Genomic DNA, 8,540 nt, shown 5'->3' with positions numbered 1-8,540 from the left:
GGGAGATCTGGGAGAGAATCACACCAGTGAAAAAAGTCACAACTGTCAGTGAGCAGCTGTTGGCAGTGACAAGAGGGTGAGGCTCGTTTACTTACTCAACAAATATTTATTCAGTGCCTATCATTGCTTTACTAAGCAAATATAACCCGCGTGCACGGGCTCTTGTCTTTATTCTCAGCTGCTCAGGAGATAGAGATCAGGACGACCGTGCTTTGATGCCACATGAAAAAGCCAGGGAGATCCCATCTCCATCATTAAGTCCGATATGGTGGTCCAGGCCTGTAATTTCAGCTACCCGAGAGGCACTGAGTGGGAGGATCATGGTCCCGGCTGAGCAAAAACACAAGTATCTACCTGAAAAAAATAACTGAAGCAGGGAAGGTATGCAGCCTAGGGCCCCTGCCTAGAAATTAGGAAGCCCTGAGTTCAAACTCCAGTGCTACTTTCCTGGAGAGAGAGGCAAGACATTGCAGAAGTGCCAGTCACAGGGTAGGAAATCAAGCTGCCCTCTGAGAAAATCACTTTGTCTTTTTGACATGGGGGGATGGGTCACTGTATTCTTTCTGTACCTCAGCAAGAAACGGGGGTTTACCTTCAGCAAACATTCAGCAAGATAGGAGGCCGATAGCGGGTAGGACCATGCAGAGATGAGATGAAGACTTGTTAACATGCTCAACATCAGATCAGCACCCAGAACAGTGTGACCAGGCAGAATACTGGCAGAGCCCTCTGCAGGGAACCAACTGGCGAGAAAAAGATCTGCATCCATCACCCAGAACAAAGATACAGCTAACAGCTCCCTATGGACCTCTGCACTCGGCTTTTCAGTGCCTTGTTTTTTAACCTCCACAGATGGCCAACATTTCCTGAACAATTGAAGAAAAACGGCAACATGAAATTAAGAGGCCAAATTAACAAAACAACAGACACCAAAACTAATGAATACTGTACATTATTAACAGGGAGGTACAGGGAAAGAGGGAGGGAGGGAGGGAGGAAAAGAGCGATGGAGCAATGAAGTCAAGGAAGAAAAACAGAAGTACAGGACTGAGGGGAAAGTAAAACAAGGTTAAGACAACCTCCACAACACAGAAGAGAAAATTCAACTGTAAGTTATTCCAGGAGTTCTAACTAAAGGAATTCTAGGAAGAAAAAAGAAGCCAGGCACCAGTAGCTTATGTCTGTAATCCTAACTACCGAGGAGGCAGAGATCTGAGGATTGGGGTACAAGAGACTCTTTTATCTTCACTGAATTACAGGGGGAAAAAAGTGGGAAGCTGGGCCCCTGTAATCCCAGCTACTCAGGAGGCTGAATTTGGAGGATGGTGGTTCAAAGGCCAGACAGACCTGGGAAGAAAAGTCAGTGAGCTCAGAAAAAGCCTCAAGTGTCACAGCAGAGCACCAGCCTTGAGCACAAAGCAGCTCAGCGCCCAGACCTTGAGTTCAAACCCTAGGACTAGTTTAAGAAAACAAACAAAACAAAGCCAGAAGTGGAACTATGGTTCAAGTGGTACAGCACTACAGCCTTGAGCTAATAAAGAAGCTCAGAAACAGAGCCCAGGACCAGAGTTGAAAAGAAAGAAAGAAAGGAGTCACTAAAAAGAGCAGAGCTGAGTGTAGGGGCTCAAGCCTGTAATGTAGCAAACTTGGAAGGCTGAGATCAAAGATTAAGGCTCCAGGATAGCCAAGGGCCAATGTGCCTGCCATCCCAGCTAGGGGTATGATCGTACTAGCATAATAAGCCTGTCATTTCTGGGGATGAGGGAAAGCACAAGTGGGAAGTCAGACACCAGTGGCTCACGCCTGTAATCCTAACTACTCAGAAGGCTGAGGTCTGAGGATCCTAGTTCAAAGCCAGCCTGAGTAGGAAAACTCCTGACTCATATCACCAATTAGCCACCAAAAAGCCAGAAGAGGAGCTGTGCCTCAAGTGGTAGGGTACTAGCCTTGAGCAAAACAGCTAAGGTACAGCACCCACCCCAGGCAGACAAATCTGAGACGCATCTCCAAGTAACCAGCAAAAAGCCAGAAGCAGAGGTATGAGGTGTCGCTTTAGTGGAGCACTGGTCTTGAGCCAGAAGAGCTAAGCAAGATTTCAAGGTTCTGAGTTCAAGCCTCAGTTCAGGACACACACACACAGCACAACAGCATGTGAAATTAGCCAAGAAAGACAAAAAGACAAAAGACTGTATGATTCAACTTCCATATGGCAACAAGAGCAGTCTGAGAGACACAAAGTAGCAGCGTGGCCTCTAGGGTTGGGGGAGGAGCAATGGGGAACAGTTGTTTAACTGGAACAAGGAGTTTCAGTCTTGCAAGATGAAAAGTCTTCTGGGATGGATAGGGGCTGATGGTTGCACAATAGTGCGAATGCACTTCCTAACACTAAACTCTGGACCTAAAAATAATTAAGATGGCAAACTTTCTTTCATGTACTTTAATAATAATAATAACAACAACAACAACCCTACAGGGCTGGGAATGTGGCTTAGTGGTGGAGTGCTTGCCTAGCATGCATGAAACCCTAGGTTCAATTCCTCAGTACCACATAAACAGAAAAAGCCAGAAGGGGTGCTGAGCTGGAGTGGTAGTGTGTTTGCCTGTCAAGCAGAAGGCTTGTTTATCCTGGCTTGACATTGTGACATTGGCCAAACTGTGTAACGGTACATGTACTATTATTGGTGCTAGAACTGGAGCTTGAACTTGGGGGCTCCTCCTCCTCCTTGGCTTTTTCACTCATAGCTGTCTCTCCACCACTGGAGCCACAACTCCAGTTCCTTGTTTGTTTTTTGAAACAAGGTCTCACTACGTAGCCAGGCTATATTAACCTAGATCTACCTAAGAACCAAATCTGACATTAAATTAAGCACCAGAGAAAAGGATGGGATCAACAGACCTGCTAAATATCAGGTCTAGGAGGGCTGCTAACCAGTCTCAAATGGCACATAGCTTGACAGTCTTTTTTTTTTTTTTTGAAACAGATATAAAAGGAATACATTCGGGGCTGGAAATATGGCCTAGTGGCAACAGTGCTTGCCTCGCATACATGAAGCCCTGGGTTTGATTCCCCAGCACCACATATATAGAAAACGGCCAGAAGTGGCGCTGTGGCTCAAGTGGCAGAGTGCTAGCCTTGAGCAAGAAGAAGCCAGGGACAGTGCTCAGGCCCTGAGCCCAAGGCCCAGGACTGGCCAAAATAAATAAATAAATAAATAAAAATAAAAAATAAAAGGAATACATTCTAAATGATTCAAAGTACTGTGCAGTAAACACATAAACCAGAAACACAAAAGAGATACAGATCTCTACATACACACATACGTATCTAGATGGTGTAGAAGGCGTCATTGGGCAGCTAGTCAGTCAGATGCTTCTATAAAGACCTAGAGCTCAAAGTGGAGAAAAGGTCCTTTAGTGCTGTGCTCTCCACACTACTGCTCTTATTTCCAAATGCAGTGAATTCCGATTGCATGGTCAGTTTACTCAACGTCCCGTCCCCTGCTCCCGGAGGCATTATTAGCCACAGTATCACAACCTCAAGTGCAATGGCGGATCTGTGCTATGTGACAAACAACACACATTCCACTATTATTGCTAGTGTGTATGTGCGCGTGTGTGTGTACTGGGGCTTAACCTCAGGGCCTAGCGCTGTCCCTTAGCTTGGTGTTCTGCCATTTGAGCAATGGCTCCATTCCCAGCTTTTTGCTGGTTAACTGGAGATAAGTATCCCACCTCACTTTCCTGCGTGGACTGACTTCAAACCTTGATCCTGCTGGGTGCTGGCGGCTCCCGCCTGTCATCCTAGCTACTCAGGAGGCTGAGCTCTGAGGATCCCAGTTCAATGCCAGCCCAGGCAGGAAAGTCCATGAGACTCTTTTCTCCAATTAACTACCAAAAACTGGAAGTGGCACAACAGCTCAAGTGGTAGAGCACTAGCAATGAGCTGAAGAGCTCAGGGACAGCGCCGAGTCCCAGAGTTCAAGCCCCACAACTGACCAAAAATTTAAAAAAAAACCTTGATGCTAAGATTTCATCCTGGGTAGCTAGGATTACAGTTGTGAGTCACTGGGGCCTGACTATGATTGCTATTTTTTTTTTTTGGTTGAGGCTTGAACTCAGGGCTTGGGCACTGTCACCGAGCTCTTTTGCTCAAGGCTAGCACTCTGCCACTCAGAACCACAGCATCCCTTCCATTTTCTGGCAGTTGACTGGAGAGTCTCATGGACTTTCTTGCCTGTGCTGGCTTTGAACTGCTATCCTCAGATCATAGCCTCCTGAGTAGCCAGGGTTACAGGCATGAGCCACTGGAGACTAGCTTGCTATTGTATTTTTATTCTTCCTGTTTTTGAAACTATTCTTTCATCAAGGCAAGAGCAAGGCAAGGGATACCATTGTTCAAAAACAAATGTATCTATTACCTGACTTCTGTAAGCATAACTCCTTTATAATAACAATTAAAAATATAAAAAAGAATTCACTTCATGATATTCCTATCTCCTTTTAGCCTTATTAAAACTTGAAAGTAGTATTTTTCAGTAATGGAAATGCTAGTATGTCTCCAGTTCTGTTTCTATTTGTATTTCTGAGACAGGGTTTCACTAACTTTACCTTGGCTGGTCTGGACGGGGCATTCTCCGGCCTCAGCCTTCTGAGAGCTGTAAGTGCAAGTGTGAATCACCATACTGGCTTAAAAACACATCATTTTTAACAGTACAAGAACTTTAACATGTAACCAGAGAACGTATACAACTTTAAATGTGTTGTATTCCCTAAACATCTACTGAACTGTACACATCTTCTCTAAGTACAAATTTGTTTCTATTCACTTAAGCCCAAGGTTATCAAAGTTAAGTGCTCGTGATTGTCATATAAATGCTACCTAAAATATAGCAACTTGGGCTGGGAATATGGCCTAGTGGCAAGAGTGCTTGCCTCGTATACGTGAGGCCCTGGGTTCGATTCCTCAGCACCACATATACAGAAAATGGCCAGAAGTGGCGCTGTGGCTCAAGTGGCAGAGTGCTAGCCTTGAGCAAAAAAAGAAGCCAGGGACAGTGCTCAGGCCCTGAGTTCACAGCCTAGGACTGGCCAAAAAAAAAGAAAACTAAAATATAGCAACTTAACATACATAACCCAGAAATTGTCTATTTAAAAAAATTAGGGCTGGGAATATGGCTTAGTGAGAGAGTGCTTGCCTAGCATGCATGGGTTTTGATTTCTCAGAACTACATAATCAGAAAAAAACAAGTGGTGCTGTTGCTTAAATGGTAGAGTGCTAGCCTTAAGCAAAAGCTCAGGGATAGGGCTGGGAAGGCGGCTTAGTGGTAGAGTGCTTGCCTCGCATGCATGAAGCCCTGGGTTCAACTGCTCAGTACCACATGAACTGAAAAAGCCACAAGTGGCACTGTAGATCAAGTGGTAGAGTGCTAGCATTGAGCAGAGGCTCAGGGACAGAGCCCAGGCCCTGAGTTCAAGCCCCAGGACTGGCAAAAAAAAAAAAATGAACAGTGATGCTCAAAATCAAGCTAGTTTTCAAATCACTTGCTTAGATTTGGCTGAATTAACTACACCAGGTAAAACAGAAACATGACTGAAGAGACACCACCAGAAAAAGCAGCTATGGTTTTTGGCTTCTCTAAATCCCTGTCCATTCCATCCATCTGTGTACACTGAATTCTTTGAGAGCAGAGACTGTTATACTTTCATGTCTCACACAAGCACCTGAACATAGGTAAACACTTCCTGTGTCTATTCACTGATGCTCAAAGGCCAGCTAGTGTAACTGCATGTGTGTGTGTGTGTGTGTACACTCTCTATGCCTAACTCCCGTGACCGGTCCCCACCAGGCCTAACATTTTGAAGACAGGTGCTGATGGCTGATGCCTGTAGTCCTAGCTACTTGAGAGGCTGAGATCTGAGGACTGCAGTTTGAAGCCAGGCCAGGCAGGAATGTCTGTTGAAAATCTTATCTTCAGTAAACAGCCTCAAAAGCCAGAAGTGGAGCTGTGAGCTGTGGCTCAACTGGCAGAGTGCCAGCCTTGAGCAGAAAAGCTCAGGGACAGTGCCCAGGCCCTGAGTTCAAGCCCCAGGGCTGAAACAAACAAACAAACAAAAAAGGGCAGAATTGGTGGAAGCTGTCAGAAAACTAAAGGCTGGGAAGGGCAGCACCGGGGATCAATGGAGAGTGGAATCCTGGCGAGTATCCATCATCAAGTTAGTTATGATTCTGACAAGATTCTAGAATCAGCACGAGAAGCTGTCCACACTCAGAAAAAAATAGTCCTATGTATCAATGTTCCTGGAAAAATGGCTCCTTCTGCAAGTCCAGCATTCCTAACCCAGGTAATTGGTGCACAGGGGGGGGCGGCAGGAGGTTACCCCCCCCCCACCACCACCACAGAGGTCCCGCTTGGGGCCGCACCTCCTCCCCACCCTCTCTCTCCATTAGTCCTGCCCCTTGTTTTGCCACTGGCCCCCTAGCGGTCCTTAGCCCTTCCCTTGCCTTTCCCCCGCCTCCTTTTCCCTTCCCTTGCCCCCCTTTCACCCCCAGCTGGCCTCCATCTTGGGCAGGCTGGTAGCATGCTCTCCCTCCCATAAGATCTTTTCTGCCTGAACCATGTGGTGGTTTATTTTTGATTGAACTTCACAACCAACATATTCCACTGGAAACTAGTAGTTTTTATAAAGGAAGGAAGGAAGGTCAACAGGAAGCTATTATTGTGGTCCTCAAAAAAAAAAAAAAAAAAGAAAGAAAAGAAAAGAAAAGAAGGACGTAGTGGCCAGCACAGGGGAGACGGATGCAGAGAGATCAAGTGATCCCTGTCAGACAAGTGCTGGTAGCTCATCCCTGTAATCCTAGCTAGAACTAGGATTAAAACTGATTCTCAGTTACTAACCTGACAAAGTTAAAAAGAAAAAAAAAAGGTTAGCCATATAAAACCTAGATTTTTTAGAAAGCAAATTAGGGAAATTATATATTCCTTGTGACAATTTGGAAATATTTGAGGATAAAATTAAATTAGCGAAATTCTTAATCGGTAGGCCAACACGAACCAGAGAATGATTTTTTTTTTTTTTTAACCAGCCTATGGGAGCTTTCTAGCAGGGCAAAAGCTCTATTAGCTCTGCCTACTCAACAGAATAGAAAACAAATAGCCCAGAAAAAAAAAAATAGTCTGTAGAAGTCAAATGAAAAGACACAATCTGGGATGTAGGGGGAGGGCAAGCATGAACTGACTTAGTAAAGAAATGCAGGTAACAGTGGAGAAGCCTGGGCCAAAGTATTCAGATCTGGGTGCACAAGAGGCTGAGTTATAAGGACACTGGCTTGAGGCCAGCCCAAGAAGGAAAAACCCATGAAGCCCTCATCTCAAATTAACCTCCCAAAAGCCGGAAGTGGAGCTCTGGCTCAAGCGATGGGACATCGGCCGTGAGCCCAAAAAACTAAGCCCAGGCCCGGAGTTCAAGTCCTAGCTCAAAGGGAGCCAGAGGTCTGCATAGTGGCAGGAAGGAGTTAACAACAGAAAAGGGGGAAAAACATCCGCACCCAACAGGAGCCGACCCACAGTAGTTAGTAATCAAAGGAGAATTCCTGCAGGGCACTTAATCAACGGGGGCAATTACTCCCAGGTGCATTCCATAGACCTGGACCAACGCCCTCCCCAACCCCAAAGGTGGCAAGCTAGTTCCACACGTCCCGCACGGGGCAGACCACGCTGCCGGGAACCACCTGGGGCTGTTCATGGGGCCGACATCCTTCCCGCCAGATCGCCACGGAAACCCTTCTCCAGAATTCCTGCTCAGCCTCTGGGTGGGAAAGGCGGTCCTGGACTTCTGGAGCCGTTCAGAAGGAACATTTGTCAGGGCCGGGTGCCTCACGCCACGAGTCCTGGATTCGGAGGAGTCTGAGCGGCTGGGATGTGACGTGAGGACTGCAGTTCGAAGCCAGCTGGAGCAGGAAAAAGGTCCGGGGGACTCCCACTGACCACCCAGACACCGGAAGTGCAACTAGGGTGCAGGTGGTAGAGCGCCAGCCTTGAGCAGGGGACAAAAAAAAAAAAAAAAGGAAGCTCAGGGTCGGCGCTCCGACCCCGAGATCTTGAAAGGAATTAGAAAAACGGGGTACATCCGGGGTTGTGAGGGTCCACTGGGGACCCCGAGGCTCTGGAACGCCTAAGAAACACCTGGTGCGAGAAACATGGACGCCCGCAGGTCGGAGAGGAACTGTGTCCGTCAAGAGCGTGACTCGGACGCCGGGTCTCGGGGGTGTCCCCCCCCTCTCGGGACGCCGGGTCTCGGGGGTGTCCCCCCCTCTCGGGACGCCGGGTCTCGGGGGTGTCCCCCCCCTCTCGGGACGCCGGGTCTCGGGGGTGTCCCCCCCCTCTCGGGACGCCGGGTCTCGGGGGTGTCTCCCCCCTCGGGACGCCGGGTCTCGGGGGTGTCCCCCCCTCTCGGGACGCCGGGTCTCGGGGGTGTCCCCCCCCTCGGGACGCCGGGTCTCGGGGGTATCCCCCCCCTCGGGACGCCGGGTCTCGGGGGGT

This window comes from Perognathus longimembris, chromosome 26 (genome assembly GCF_023159225.1).
Source record: "Perognathus longimembris pacificus isolate PPM17 chromosome 26, ASM2315922v1, whole genome shotgun sequence".
Taxonomy (NCBI): domain Eukaryota; kingdom Metazoa; phylum Chordata; class Mammalia; order Rodentia; family Heteromyidae; genus Perognathus; species Perognathus longimembris.
This window is presented reverse-complemented; position numbering follows the sequence as displayed.